Below are 15,830 nucleotides of genomic sequence, written 5' to 3'. Positions count from 1 at the left end.
CAGCAGAGTCATACATAAGCATCCACCAAACTCAGAGAACCTGCAAAGGAAAAACTTCCCTGCCCTTTTTCACTTCTTCACTACACCCTCCACCCAACTCCCAGAGGAGTCAGGAATCCTCGTTAGCAGGCATAGAGAAAAGTAAACACACAAGGGACTGGAAGAGACAGAAGCTGTCAGTGCACTCCCCTTCTAACACATGCAACCAGCCCATAGAAAATTTAAGCTCAGGGACAGAAGTTTCCACTTTAAATCAAGGTTGAAGTTTTGACAACCATATGGGGTTAGGCAATTTAATTTCTGGATCAGTATAATTTGTATTACATATAGATAACCAGAAAAGTTGAGCACCTTCCTGACTTTTTGGACAGTTACAGGAAAAGAAATATTTCCACTGAATGAAGTTTAAAGGAATAAGGAAGACAACATTGTGGCTATGGACTGAATGTTTCTGTCCTGGCCCAAATTCATATATTGAAAACTACCCCCCCCCCCATGTGATGGCATTAGGAGGTGGAGCATTTGGGAGGTGATTAGGTCATGAAGGTAGAGCCCTCATGATTGGGATTACTGCCCTTATAAAAGAGACTCCAGACAGATACTTTGCCTTTTCTACCATGTGGGGACACAGTGAAAAGAGATCCATCTCTGAACCAGAAAGCAGGCTCTCACTAGACACCGAATCTGCCGACACCTCCATCTTGGACTTCCCAGCCTCCAGAATCATAAGAAACAAATTTCGGTTGTTGATAAGCCACCCAGTGTATGATATTCTGTTACAGCAGCCGGAACCAACTAAGACAGTTGCTTTCTGATTCTATCGCATGGTTTGTGCTTGTTCAAATTAACAGTTACACTAATTAGTAGATATCAGTAGAGCAACACTTACCAGAATTCCAGGAGGGCTATGCACCGAGACGTGGTGTGGAAGCTGCCCCTGGAGCTGGGCAGCACAGCAGCCCTGATGCCAGGAGCTTTGCAGGTGTGATGTCTCAACAACCCGTGAGAGGCTAACAAGCAGACAGCACTGCCCTTATTTAACCATTCACGAAACCAAGACTAGGTTCTGGCTCTCCCACTTCTTGGATGAGTGTTTCTGTCAAGTTTGTTAAACCTGGTCATTTCTACTTTCTAAAAGTCAAAAGGCTTTTGTCTTCTGCACATAATACTTGGTAAGTAAGTGTTGAATACATCAATGAGTGGATCAGTCTAATTAGTCAAAGGGTACCCAGCTGTAATGCCATCATTCAGCTATTTTCTAGCTCTTGTAATTTTTATTCAACTTTATTTTATTGCGTTTATACTGCTAAATCTGAGTATATGATTAGATAAAACAGAATTATCATATTTGCTACTCATTAAGCATCAACGTATCTACAGATTTTTTTTTCTTTGTAAAAAATAAATCTGTCCTCATTTTGCCACTCAAAAAGAAAAATAGAAATGGTTAGTAATGCAGATTTCTTCATTTAACAATCATTTATTGAATACCCACTCAGCGCCATTTGCCCAACACACAGTGGCTTGAGCCAAAGGTAAAATTGTTGACTTAAGTGGCTGAAGAAACCTTGAGGAGAATAGCTTTCGGTCCTGGCTTATTAAACCCCAGGACCAGGTTTTTCTTCCCCTCTTGCCAAGCTCTGTTTCTTCTGAATTAGGTCCATTCTCAGGTGGCAGTAATGTAGCTACAGGAATTCCCTGTGATATATTCTTTCAGGTCAAAGTCTAGAGGCAAAGATAGAGCCTGCTTCCTTGATAACTTTTTTAAAGTCCCAGAATTTAGTGCCTATGGATAAAGGGTTAACAAAACCATTTCTTGTGCTGAATGAGAATCTGACCTTTGGTCAACTGTCCAGCTCTCTTCTCCGAGACATCTGATAAGAGTCAAGAGTCAACGATATTGCTAGACGAACTGTCTTACAATAAAAATGATCCTTGGTTAATAAATTGCATCAAGACTTGGAAGAACTATAAATCAACTGAACAGCTAATGAGGTTGGGCTCCCCTGAGCTCAGTGACTCTTATAACTGATATTTGTCTTGCAGAGATCCTGGAAGCTAAGCCTATGGATTTGCTGCAAAAGATATTGGCTCTCATAGGGCATGTCTTCTTCACCTGTGCAGTATGGATCTTGTCTTCTTGCACCAGAGCTGTATTGCTAGGATGGACTGCTGCAAGGACTCTTGTAGAGAAAGAACGTCTAACGCCACAAGCAAGCTGTGTTTCCTCCCCTGTAACCCTCTGGGTAGACTAGTATCAGGGGCGACATATGGAAGTGAGTTTAAACATCTAGTGTAGCTGTGAAGACCCCTGGGAGTTTTTGCAGTGCCCATCTCTGAAGCAGTAACTGTAATGAGAACAGAAAGGATTGATTGGAATAACCTGAGGCTGCCTGTTCTACCCCTGGAATGAGGGGATGTTGAGCTGCTTTACTGAAAGTACAGGGGCTGAGAGTGAGGCAGGAGCCGTTCCTCTGAAGCTCAGTCAGAGTTCTTGACCAAAAAGAAGAATTAAATGCCCAGCAACCAAAATGGTAAATATTGACTACGCAATTGACTCCTTCCCACACACCACAGCAAAGCACAGAGGATTGGAATTCTTACCTCAATCAAATGACACATAATTACATATCAGGAAGCTGTAAGTATGCCTGCAAATAATCAAAAAAAGTTGCACATATTAAAAGTTCAAATGCTAAAAATCTACAATAAGTCATTGGTAGTATGTCTTTAGAAATTATAATCTACAACTAAACTTTGGCCTGCTTATTAGGGGGTCCCGCCAAAGGATTCAGCAATTACCAAAATCCCCTGATATCTTTGTTAAAATGCTGATTGCTTTCCTTTCAAACTGTTTAAAGCAAAAAAAATTGAAACTAATTTACCTCCAAGAGGCAGTTAAACATAAAGGCACAGACTCTAAAGGAAGTACGCACAGGTTTGAAGCCTATTGCCTCTAATTGCCCATTTTGTGAAAGTTAAACTAAATCTACGTTTCTGTTTGTTCATATGGAAATGAAGATGATACCTACCTCACTGGTTTGAGAAATGAGTAAAAATACACATAAAACACAACTGTGCCTGGCACAAAGGAAGAAGTAACAAGCATTATCTAATAATATCATCATCATCATCCCAGGAATTTAAAAATCTGATGAATATAATCTGCATCTCGGCCTGACATCTCTTTTGTACTTGTAGTCACTCTCAAAGCAATAAAGTTTGTGACTTTGGGGAAAATAGGCATCAGGTAAGAGAGAAAGCTTTATTTAATCAAATTTGAAAAGATAATTAAGTTGTAGCACAAGATAGACACAAATGTGATTCTAAAGAAAGTCAAATCCTTGTGCAAATATTGCCATGCTCTGAAATTTAGGGGTTTGACAGGGGTCCCAGGGAAATATCCCTGGTAAATATACCACGGATCTGGCAAAACTGGGTCTGCAAATATGGTCCAGGTCCAACAATGAAACTGGGTGACAGAGGGGAAGTTCCATGTCATTTCAGGAAGCAACACACCAGGGCTCTTTATGTGCTAGGCGGGATACTTGAAAAGCTCACAGCCTTGCGGGTGAGAAAGATTCATAAATAAGTAAAAGCAATGCACTGTGCTAAGTGTTATGTGGAGACAGGCACTGGGGGCTCTCTTCCCACAGAGGAGGGAGTTAAAACCTGAGATGCCTTTTAGTCAGATTAAATCCACACCATTCCACTTCAGTAGCTCCTCTGTGCCCATCTGTAAGAATACATAATGGTAAAATACCAGCCCTTCCCTCTTCTCAGACAGGCCCGCGTGAGCATCAGTGAGTTAATGTACATTAAATCACTGAGCTTTTCTGAAATAAGTTACTGCAGAAAACCCCAAGAGACTGTCGCTGAGATGATCACAGCTTCCTGCAATCTGCTTTTATCTTTATCAAAGGAAACTATTTGAGCATAAACATGGCATTGCCATTATTTCAGAAGCATAAAGATGGTGAATACCACCCAAATATATAATAGCCCACAAAATGAGAACCTATAATCTATTCTGATGAAAGAGAGAGGGAGAGACTAATTTTTTTTTTCCTAATGCCAGCACGAAGACAGAGGAATTGCTTCTGAAGAATTCTGTAAGGTCTTCATGTTTCTAAAAAGGGAAGAAAATAGGTACCAGGGACAGGAATACAAAAGAATTTTAGAACTGGAAGTGAGTTGAAAGATTATCAAATCCACCTTCTTTACTTCAAGAATACCTACAGAGATTAAGCAGCTCGCCTAAGTTAACGGAGGAGCCAGGAATAGCAATCAAGCCTAAAACCCTCCCCACTATTGGAAGCAGCATCCACGGTTATTTTAAGGTCCCTGATTGTATTGATAGCGCTATTGTACTTTCTACGATTCAGATTCATAGCAAGTTAAATAGGGTTTTGTTTCCAAGACTGGGAATCTACCATTTTTAACAGTGCTTCTGCAGAAAAAAAAATCTTTTCTAAATTTCGAGAAAACTTACTAACAAAATCTCCTTAACACAACCCGTTTTTCAGTTCTATTCTTGTGTGTTAATCATATGAACTTTAGCTTCATTCTGGCTGGTGACTTCCTTCTTTCCTTTTGCCCGTTTGACACATCATCTACTTTATTACCTTTTAAATTTTTGCTCAATAATTATCCGGAATGTAAATATTGGAAGCCTATTAGATGGTGTCAGCACAAATGCAACATTAAGAACTGCCCTGAGGGAGAGACATCGGAAAGAATGTCAAAACGCTTATAGTTTGTGCAGTTTCAGGCCTCCCTCTTAAAAACCATCATATTCCCCACTTTCACCAATGGCTATAAAACCTGACTCTTTTTTTCTTTGAAACAAAAATGCTTAAGTTTCTCAAATTACTTGATGTTTCACCCCACTAAAAATGCTGAAGGATTTAACTGTTGGAGAGGCACAGCTTGAAATGCCTCATAAACTAAAGCCATCATCAGAGCATCCACCGTCATATTTTCTTCACCCACCTCAATGCCAAAAGCTTTTGACACTCAGCGATGTGTTCAGCTGTCTAATGGAAAATAACAAAATAAAAAACAGGAAAATTTGTAAGTCACCTTGCAAAGTTACTTCCCTAAATTTGAACTGAAATCCAGTAAAGATAAGCACAATATAGATCTATCAAGCAGGTTCGTTGGGGCTATATTTTAATCCACCTTCAAGAAAGGTTTAATTTTTTTCATTTTAGTAAACTTAAAATACTTTTGGTCCATTACCCAGGTAGATGTAACACAGAGAAGTGCCTCTTATATTTACTGCTAGCATTATAATAAACATTTTATTGTGCCCATTATCTGAGGCCTATTCCAGTTTTCATTGCTGTGGTGCTTACCATCTGTCTAAAATATTTTACAAGTAAGAAGTCTGAACTAGGGAGATGGACGGAAGCTGCTGGAATTGGAAATCATCATTATTAATGCTTTCATCAACAAGGTCATTCAATTTCTCCACATTTGTTTAAAAGCTTGGCATCAGAAACAGAAAGGAAGTAGTAAATAATGCAGAGTTGTAAAATGTCAAAACAAGTTTAAGGCAAGGAATAGAGGCAGAACCATTGAGGACACTGTGAGAGAGAGTGGTTGGGGCTTAGCCTGAGAGGGGAAGGAGTGGAGCCAGGAAGGAAAGATAGATGAGGAAAATAAGGGGTGATTGGAGGGAGGGAAAGCCTGGTAAAATTTCAGAACATTTAGTCTCAGTGAAGAAGAACGAGGAGAGGAGATTTTGGTCAGAGTTTGTCATTTCAGAGTTTTAAGATTTTACAAGGGCCTGGCCCTGTGGCGTAGTGGCTAGGTTTGCAGCTCTGCTTTGGTGGCCCAGGGTACACCGGTTCGGATCCTAGGCTCAGACCTAGCACTGCTCACCAAGCCATGCTGTGCCAGCATGCCACAAAGAAGAACTAGAAGGACTTACAATTAGGACATACAACTATGTGCTGGGGTTTGGGGGAGAAAACAAAGAAAAAGAGGAAGATTGGCAGCAGATGTTAGCTCAGGGCCAATCTTCCTCACAAAAGATTTTACAGAAAGAGTTCTTCTGGATGGCAGCAAAGTCAAGTGGAGAGTTGTGAGAAGGGGGAGGTGAAACAAAATGGAGCTGAAGGTCACTGATGTCAACAGGTCAGGAACTGTGAAGCTCTGTGATAGGTGATTACTGTTGGGAGACGCTTCATGGGCCTCACCTTTCTGCATGTATTGTGAGCTATGCACTAACTACTCTTTATTCTGGACTATCTTTGAGGATTTTTACATCATAAACAGCCTCAGAGGGATGGTGTCCCCTCTGGAGCTGGGGGCAAGTATGCTAACCGCCCATTATAAAAGGTTCAGGTAACTGAAGCTCAGCAATTCTCTCCTAAAATGCAATCGACTGCATGTTTGGGTATCATCTGGCTCTCTTTACTATGAGAATTAGGAAAAATGCTGATATTCTGGCTACTGCTGCTACTCTGAGTCATCAACAGCCCTTTATCTCTGACTCAGTGGTTTCAGGTCTTCTCCCAGCAGCTATGAAACTGTGCCATGTTCACTTGTTAGTTTGCAAGTATAATAAAATCTCAAACCCTTTATATCCTTGATAGTTTTGACAGTGAGGACGGAGTGCTGACAAACACATGGATTTTTGGAAGAGGAAGGATGAGGACATTTAACAAAATGAGGGAAGTCCATGAGAATTGGTAGTAAACATGTTAATCAAACTGTATGGTCTACAGACAATGCATAGTCCTCCAATGCACTGCTTGTTAAGGGGGGCGGATGGGGGAGGTAGGTTCGCAGAGGGCTGCCTGAACAGTACCCTGGTTGCTGCTGACTCTCCTTTGGGCATGATGACTTCCTTGCCAATCACTCAATCAGCCTGCGTTTTGCCCAATTGTAACAACTAATATCAAGATTTATCCTAGTTCCTTAGGGAACCGGAATCTTTGTAACGGGCAGTAAGCGTGCTGTGTTACATCCTTGAAAAGACGATCTGGAACAACGAAGCTTGGTGTTTCACTCAATACCTGCGGAAATACAAGAGACCCACAGAGAACTGTCTCGCAATGATCTCCACTCATTTCTACAGCACGTTGGCTCCTGGTGAATTGCCCTGTTAGCACGCCATCCTGTCAGTCACTAATTAGTGGTTGGGACCAAATTCATCCAATTTGTCTAATACAGCACTTAATTAAGGCTACTATCAACAGAATTTCAAGCAGTATTGATCTTGATCACACCCCACCCGAGGGTCCCAGACCCCGTCGACTGAACAGTTCTGATAAACCACTAGAGTACATTAGAAAGCCAGGCGGCTTTCCCCTCAAGCCTCTGTACTGACCTTTCTGCTTGCCTCAAGGCCTTCCCCGGGGACAGCACCAGTACTGGTGATTGCACAGGCTCAGCCTTGGCCCACAAAGAAGAAGTCAACGGCAATTTTATCATCCAAAACAACCCAGGCCGGTGAGTTCAAGCTGGCCAGAATGCCTTCTAGGGCTGAGGTGGTGTCACAGATCACTTCAGCTAATGCCAGAGACATAATTTCACGTTGGCTTTCCTAATCGGATAACTCAAGTCGCAGCAAAAACTGCCCGTAGGGTAAACATAAACACTAAGTCAGTTATTCCTCCACAAAGCTCCCTCGAGTAACCCAAGGGTAGTTTCACTGAAGAGAGACCTCCACAGTTGTCTGAGGGATCCAGGACACACAGGTGTTTCCTTAAACCCTTGCAGGTCTCTAATGAACACCCATGAGGAGCAGGTTACCATGTTCGGGAAGGGAAGCATCATCAAATTTATTTTGCTTGTCCCAGAACATCATATAACATAATCAAACAGTATGTACCCTTCTTGTGTAAAGCTTCTTTCACTCAGCATAATGTCTTTGAGATTTACCCATGTTGTCACATATAACAGTAGCGTTCCTTTTTATTGAAACTAGTATTTTGTTGTATGACTACTCTTCGGTTTATTTATCTAGTCTCTATTCACAGACATCTATGCTTTTACTAGTTTTGGCCATTATGAATAAAGCTGCTATGAACATTTTTATAAAATCTTATTGTGGACATAAGTTTTTATTTCTCTTGGGAAAATATCCAGGAGTAGAATTGCCAGGTCATAGTGTAGGTACATGTTTAGTTTTAAGAGAAATTGTCACACCTTTCCCCAGAGCAGTTGTACCATTTTCCCTCCCACCAACAACATGTGAGGGTTCAGGTTACTCCACGTCCTTGCAACATTTGTCACTCTTTTTACTTTGTAGCCATTCCGGTATATGTGTGGTAGTATCTCATTACGATGTTTTGCTTATTTTTCAGTTTGTTTCTTTCAACCATCCCTGGAATGTTTAGTGAATAGGGATTAAAAAAATGAAGAATAGAAAACTAATGGAAAAGAATTGCTTACACACATCAGCCCATTCCCCAAACACCATGATCCCACGTGGTGTTCAAAGAAGCAGAGCGATGGACAAGGAACTTCTGGAGTCTGGGCAGAACGACCTTCAAATCCCAGCTTTGCTACTTAGTAACCTGGGGATCTTTCATATATTACAGAAACCCTCTGATTCTCTGTTTCCTAATAAAAGTGGGGAAAAAATCTAAAAACTAGGTGAAGCATTAAGCATAGAATTACAGTTAAGGTATACTATTTTGATATGAGGCAACCTAAAACTATTAGCTGTGACCTTGTAAATTTTACATATCTGTTTCTCCATTTACAAATGGGAAAATAAGCTCATTCACAGAATGTGCTTTGCATGGCCTCAGGAACATGTAATAGTAGCCAACATTTCTAAAACACTTACTATGTACTATGTTTAGCAATTTATACAAATCATTTCATTCGAACCTCAGCACAGGTTTCAAAACTTATGAGTTAGGTACGTTATTATCTCCCTTTTGAAGGGGCTTTGAAACATCTTGTAACTTTCCTCAAATCTCACAGCAAGTAGTCAGACTCTGGATCGTGTAAATACACTGCCTTCACAAAAAAGAAAAAATACAAGCTAACTTTGTTCATTATTTGTTCTATTGCTAGTCTCTACCTCCCTTCATTCCTCAATTTTTTCCTTCCTCATACATTTTAGAAAGCTAAAAGAGTGCTGAATTTGAAGTCAAAGACTGGCTCCTTAGAAGAAAACCAGATCAAATCAAGTATTTAATATATTTATTATATATATGAAATCTTATCTGGCAACAAGACAGAAGGTTGTAAATTGTTTTCCACTGCCCCTTTGTGACCAATAGCACATATTTTTAAGATAAATGACTTGAATTATGAGCGATCCTTGTGTTAGATAAACTTCTAACACTATCTTTGCCCTACTAGACCTGCCAACAGACCCACAGCAAAAAAACATGTCAATAAGATGAGCTGGTGAAACAAAGGGTGCAGGTTGCTGAGGTCTTGCCATTCCTCAGGTTGGGGCATCAGTAGCAGCCTGACAGGTCTCTATTTCCGTGGACCTGCAAATGGGACGGTTAGAGGCAGAAAGGGCCTGCAGCTATTCCTCCCTTCGCTGAGCTGTTCAGCCTTCACACAAACAGACCATCAGCTCCTATCCCATGTCCATGATTACTGGACAAGACCATCATTTTTACCGGAAGGTACCATCCACCATGGACAGCTCATCTGGGGAATTTCTTATTATATCCCATAAAATTAATCACCAAACAGCACCTAAGCAAGAGTGAAACAAGGGGCAAAATGCACACTTCACCACGGTGCAAAGTCATCTAATCCCTTCAGAAAGAATTGTCAGTTCATGGCTTGTTCTGAAATCCATCAGCAAGGTCTGCACACCATTTAAGCTCTGTCATGCACAAGTGATTACGGAAAGAGCCATACACAAAATAGGCTTTCGCGTTAAAAGGCTGTTGGGAAGTAATGTCCCAGCTATCTTCCTGTTTTTTGAAAAGGAAAAAATAGTCACATGAAACATCAATCAACAGCTTTAGCCAAATGAAAGAATTTGAAATAACCATTTATAAATAAATGAACCCAACTGGCTGAAGATGAAGAAGTAACTGATTTAAAGTTCCAAGGTCTTTACATATGAGAGTCTGATCATGCTGTGGCCAATAATATGAAAGGATTCACAGACTATATATTATCATAGAAATGAAGATGTCACTCCAAGGTTAACCCCATTTGAATGTATTGATGATAGTCTTTAATGTACAAGGCTAAAGCACTTGAATGCTTTAATTGAGTTAGGACATTATGAGTAAAAAAACACACATGATGAAACACTGAATAGGGAAAATGGTAATAAAATGAGAAAAGGAGAGCCACCAGCTAACAAATCATGGTCGTAGCTTTGTCTTTGGGGGAAAAAAATCCCACAACTCAAAGAACTCTAGAAATGTCTTTCACTGAACTGAAGCAACGGTCTGGAAAACACTCACTTACCCATGGCTGAAGTTTCAAGTCAAAGCATATACAGAAAGCCATTTGGGAAATGTGTTCCATCTTAGCCTCCCTGGGATGAATGACAGGTGGTGGCCCCTAGGATGCCTTGCCGTCCAAGGTTCAACAGACTCCTGCTCTAAGGTTAACAGGTAAGACCTGCTACGTTTTGTTCAAAATGATTCTTCTGTTTCTCATCCAGCTCTTAGCACTCCAGGACAGTGCTGCTACGCTTCAGATGGTCCAAATTGCATCAAAGAAATAAAAAAGCTAATACCTGCTAATACCAAAACAAAGTTTCAATGTCTGAGGTTAGGTATAACGGTCTTTTTTTTTTTTTTTTTTTTAAATACGTTCTACAGTACAGATGTGTTTCTACATCTATGGTGAGCAATATGCCAGTTATTTATCAATGAGATTGGCTGTAAGCATTCTTATATTGCTCAGGACCTTTGGACAACTCTAAAGGCTGCCCCCAGTTTATCCAGAATGGATGTCATACAAGATCTCTCTACATTTTCCTTTTTAACGGATCAGATAAGAAATTAAGTTACTGTGGGGAAAGTAGTGTGTATTTCATTAGCTGAGAGACAGTTCAGGCTGCAAAGATGTCACTTGGCTCTGGATTCAGATTTGGGTTTGGATTCTGCCTGCTGTATGACTTTGGGCAAGTTATCTAACCTTTTTATGCCTCAGTTTCCTCATCTGTAAAATGAAGATAAATAAAAGTACTAATTTCTTTAATGAACTGTGAAGACTAAATGAGAATCATAAAGCCATCAGCACAGTGGCTGGCACGTAGAATGCACTTGACAAACCCTAGCTACTGTTATCAACGTCATCATTGTTAGTACTGTTATTATTTGGGAAAGAAATTGGGAGGAACCTTTTCATGAAAACAAAATCTGCTAGCTAGACAGAAGTTTCTTAAAGAGACACAGAATTTATGCCAAAAGCTTCTTGAGGTCATTTCTTGTCCTTCAAGCCAGAGCAGAAACCTGAAAATTGTATCCTTCTTTCCATTAGAATGTTTATCAAACTTTAATGTGCAATAGAATCACCTCGGGGTCTTGTTAAAATGCTGGTTCTGATTCGCTAGGTCTGGGAAGGGCCTGAGAGTCTATATTTCTAATGGGCTCCCTTGTGATGCCAACGCTGCTGGCCCACACTTGGAGTAACAAAGTTCTATAAAGGATGTTCTCCCCTCTCTCCTTTGCATAGCATCATATGTCTAGCAAGTGACGAGACTTGAATCCAGGTCTTCTCTCTCCAGGCTGGCAGTCTTCAACGAATAGCTGAGTAGACCAAGATTTCTACTGCTTTCTTATAGATCCTTTCTAAATGCCATTTCTGATGAAGAACTACTCAAGATTTTCCTTCTCCCATCAAAAATGTGTCTTGAAGTTTCCAAGTTTAACCACTACACTATACTTCCTCCTGAAGTAACTATTTTCCAAAATAATTTATGGCACAAAAAGTAGCCCACTCTCTTAGAGCAAGAAAATTGAGTTTTTGGTTTCCAGTTAAATGGCACAGCAATTTCCCAATCTCCTTACCTACTGCTCTAAACCCGAAGACAAATAAACAATTAACCTGTCAGCTTTTTCTTCAACTATTTTACCAAAGAATAGAAAAACAGCTCTTTTCAACGTGACAACTCAGAATTACAACTGTATAGATAATGATGCAAGCTATTATTGAACAGTGTCCAATGTACAAACAAAAACAGGGAACTTACTGAGAGACAGTGTGCTTAGTGGTTAAGAGTAAGAACTCTGGAGCAAGGCTACCTGGGTTCAGATTCGGCTTGTACCACTGTCTTAGTCCGGTCAGCCTGCTATCACAAAATCCCACAGACCGGGTGGTTTAAAACCACAGAAATTTATTGTTCACAGTTCTAGAGGCTGGGAGTCCAAGATCAGGGTGCCAGCATGGCCAGGTGAGGGCCCCCTTCTGGGTTGCAGGCTTCTCTTTGTACCCTTATGTGGCAGAAGGGTCTAGAGAGTTCTGTGGGATCTCCTTTGTAAGAGCGCTAGTCCTACCATGAGGGCTCCATCCTTACTACCCAGTCACCTCTCAAAGACCCCACCTACTAATGCCATCACCTTTGGGGGTTAGGATTTCAACATATGACTTTTCGGAGACATAAACATTCAGACCATACATAGCATCTCCCCATCGTACATACAACACTGACCAAGCTACTATAGCTCTCTGTGCCTCAGTTTCCCCATCTGTAAAATGAAGACAGTAATAGTATCTAACTCAGAGTTGTTATAAGGATTAAATCAGTTAATCAGTTAATATGTACAAAGTGCACAGTATACTACCTGATAAGCAGTAAGTGCTAAATGTGTTAAGTACTTTTTAAATTGTGTTTTAGAAAAATAGCACATATTTAGTAAATTGTTCAGTAGAACATAAACCTACACCAATTAATATTATCTATCTTATTTGTTGCAAATTCTATAGTTTTCCACCTTAATATTTTTCTTTTAGCTTTTTCCATTATTTCAGGAGCTTACTTTGCTGCATTTTCCCTTAGCTTCCAGATTTCTCAGTTAAAATACTTTTGAACTGAAAACCCCAGCTCATACAGTCTCATCAGGACAAAGATTTTACTAAACAGAAGACAGAGAAATTACTGTTCCAGGTTCATAATAATACTGAATACAGTCACGGGCTTTAACTACGCTTTGTGAACAAGCATTTAAGAGCTCGACAAAGTAGAATGAGTCATTTTATACATGCATGTTAAGTTCTTCAAAGATACAGGTGTACCATCAGAGAAGTCTCACCAGACTGGAGCTCCACAGGAAGAAATAAGTTATTCAAGCGTGACATTATTTTTCTCTTCCCAAAGTCCATGAAGATCTTGCACTTCAATATGTTATTGCAACTAAGACCTCCCTTTCTAGGTAGAAAACTTGGGGAGCTCTAGAGAATGTGGGAAAGACAGAACGATTCTGGTTCACCCACATTTAGGAGACGGTACTAACATGCATTCTGTACCTATGCAAAGTTATGGAGGCCTCCGAACATCTGTAACAGGTGTACATCTTGGCTACATTATATTGGGGGAAGAAGTTCTCCCATTACGTGACATCTTGGAACCAACAATACTGATTATTGATCTCTCCCATTTCTGTCACCAAAAGACAAGGCAACATGGCAGTATATAAGAAAAATAAAGACTAAATATTCCCAGACAGAAAGAAGCACAGTTTCTTTCTCAGGAGCCCTATTTAATAAGTAGGGACACGGAGGACGACAAAGACTGATAGTAGTCTAATCCGTGAAAACAAAGGAAGAAATTCTAATCCAGGCATATTTGACTTAGAGACCCTGATATTTAAGAAACAGACTCGAGGGTCCAGCCCAGTGGCATAGTAGTTAAGTTCATGAGCTCCACTTCAGTGGCCCGAGGTTCACAGGTTTGGATCCCAGGTGTGGACCTACACACTACTCATCAAGCCATGCTGTGGCAGCATCCTGCATACAAAATAGGGGAAGATTGGCACAGATGTTAGCTCAGAGACTATCTTCCTCAAGCAAAAAGAGAAGATTGGCAACGGATGTTAGCTCAGGGCCAATCTTCCTCATCGAAAAAGAAAGAAAAAAGCTCTGATTTAAGTCCTGTTAAACCATTACCCAGTTGTTGTTCAACTGTTAGAAGTTCACACTTTTTCTTATGCGCCGTCAATTTCCCATACACTGAAACCCACAAACTCATTCCAAGAAATTAGAGTTTGTTTTGTTTCTTTGTTCTGTGTGTTTTGCTCAGGGATAAATGGATCCCAAGTACCTAAAGCATTGACTGGCTCTAACAGGCATTCAACAAAGGCGAAATAAATGAACGAATCCTACTTCCGTGTTTCAGGGGAAATTGATGTGGCTTACTAATACTCAAGAGTTCAGAGACAAAGTACATGACATAGTATGAACATAGGGATTAGACAGTATTCTCCCTGACTTTTGGCAAAATCATCTTAGAAATGGCTCCAGGGTACAGGTGTAGCTGATTTTTTACTGGTAGCAGGTTCTGTTTTCAATGGGTCACCTCACCTTCCCTTCTGAGGTGCCCATTAACATGGTGTTGTAGCATATAGGTTCTAGAATCACACGGAGCTTTGACTTCTGGCTTTACCACTCACTAACTGTGCCCTTAAGCAAAATAATTACCCTCTCTGAGACCTCATCTCCTCATCTACAGTATAGAGATAATGCAGTTCCTGTCTTACAGCACTATTATGAGGATTACACAGGCTAATACAGTCAGAGCTCTTAGTGCCTACACATAGAAAGCACTAAGTAAACATTAGCTCTAATTAATATTAGCTCCCCAGGAGCTAGATTAGATGAACCCAAAACATTTCATAAGGGTCCCCTCTGTACTTGGACATAGAAATGGGGCAAAGAAGAGTAAGAAAAAGATACCATCTTTTGAGGTATTATCAAATTATAATTACATTTAAAACAAGGCTACTTTTTCAACATGCACAACCAAACAAAAATAATAGAGCATATAAACACAACTACTCCCTGGTGTACATGCACACAGATTTTATAGATGAAATTTTCTCCTATAAAATAGCACAGTCATTTTAGACACAATACAATCAACACAACAGTAGTTACATAGTACTGACAACTTTAAATTGTCTCAAAAAATTTGTGCTTACATGGATTATCAATTGTGTTATCGTTGGGGTTTTATTCATTAGCATGATTCACAGTCTAATGTAATATTACCTGTCTTACTCATTGAGTCTCTGCCATACCTGCTGTCTCTTCCCTAATGATTTATTTTTAACTTAAATTCACATAGCAACCTTCACCATTTCATCAGCAGCAGTATTTCATTGTCCTATGTCCTTTATCCAGGCCTATAAAGATATCAAATATGGAAACATGTTGATAGAACTACTTCCTAACAGGGAGCGATTCTTGGGGCAGCGTCTGCTAATTTGCTAGATTAAAGCCTGAATTATATCGCAGGTGGCTCAATCTTGCCATGACTCCTTTCTAACCTCCCTCACCAATCACATTCGTTCCACTTCTCTAGGTTATTTGCCATTAGTTTAATTTACTGGAAGGCAATTTGGGACAAAGAGACAATTAAACTAATCCAGAGTGAAAGAAAGTGATCTGATTATGAGTCATAGAGCCTCATTCTCACACAGAAAAATCTGAAAGTGGGTGAACACTTAGATAATTTTAAAATAATTATATACTTAGAGTATATAAGGTAAGGTTGATTATCTGACTAATGGCCATCAATAATGAGCAAATTATTAGATTATATATATACTAACATTTCTTTCCCTAACATGAAGTTCTGTTTAACTATTTCCATTGATTAATATTATTTCATCAGTGGGGTATTTAAAAACCTAGCCATTATCTTCAGAGGAAGCAGG

At 39.9% G+C, this 15,830-nt stretch overlaps 1 long non-coding RNA gene across 2 annotated transcripts in view; it reads right to left on the bottom strand.

The window, feature by feature from the left end:
- Window positions 1-15,830, bottom strand: part of LOC138925200 (uncharacterized) — a 121,827-nt gene that overhangs the window by 75,290 nt on the left and 30,707 nt on the right. The window contains exon 4 of one of the 2 annotated variants that reach the window (XR_011441099.1): window positions 2,605-2,651. The exons of the other annotated variant lie outside the window; for it this stretch is intronic. This is a non-coding gene — a long non-coding RNA (uncharacterized lncRNA). Of the gene's footprint in view, window positions 1-2,604; window positions 2,652-15,830 lie in introns of those variants that run through there. 2 annotated transcript variants of the gene reach the window in all.

This window comes from Equus caballus, chromosome 1 (genome assembly GCF_041296265.1).
Source record: "Equus caballus isolate H_3958 breed thoroughbred chromosome 1, TB-T2T, whole genome shotgun sequence".
Classification (NCBI taxonomy): domain Eukaryota; kingdom Metazoa; phylum Chordata; class Mammalia; order Perissodactyla; family Equidae; genus Equus; species Equus caballus.
This window is presented reverse-complemented; position numbering and strand designations above follow the sequence as displayed.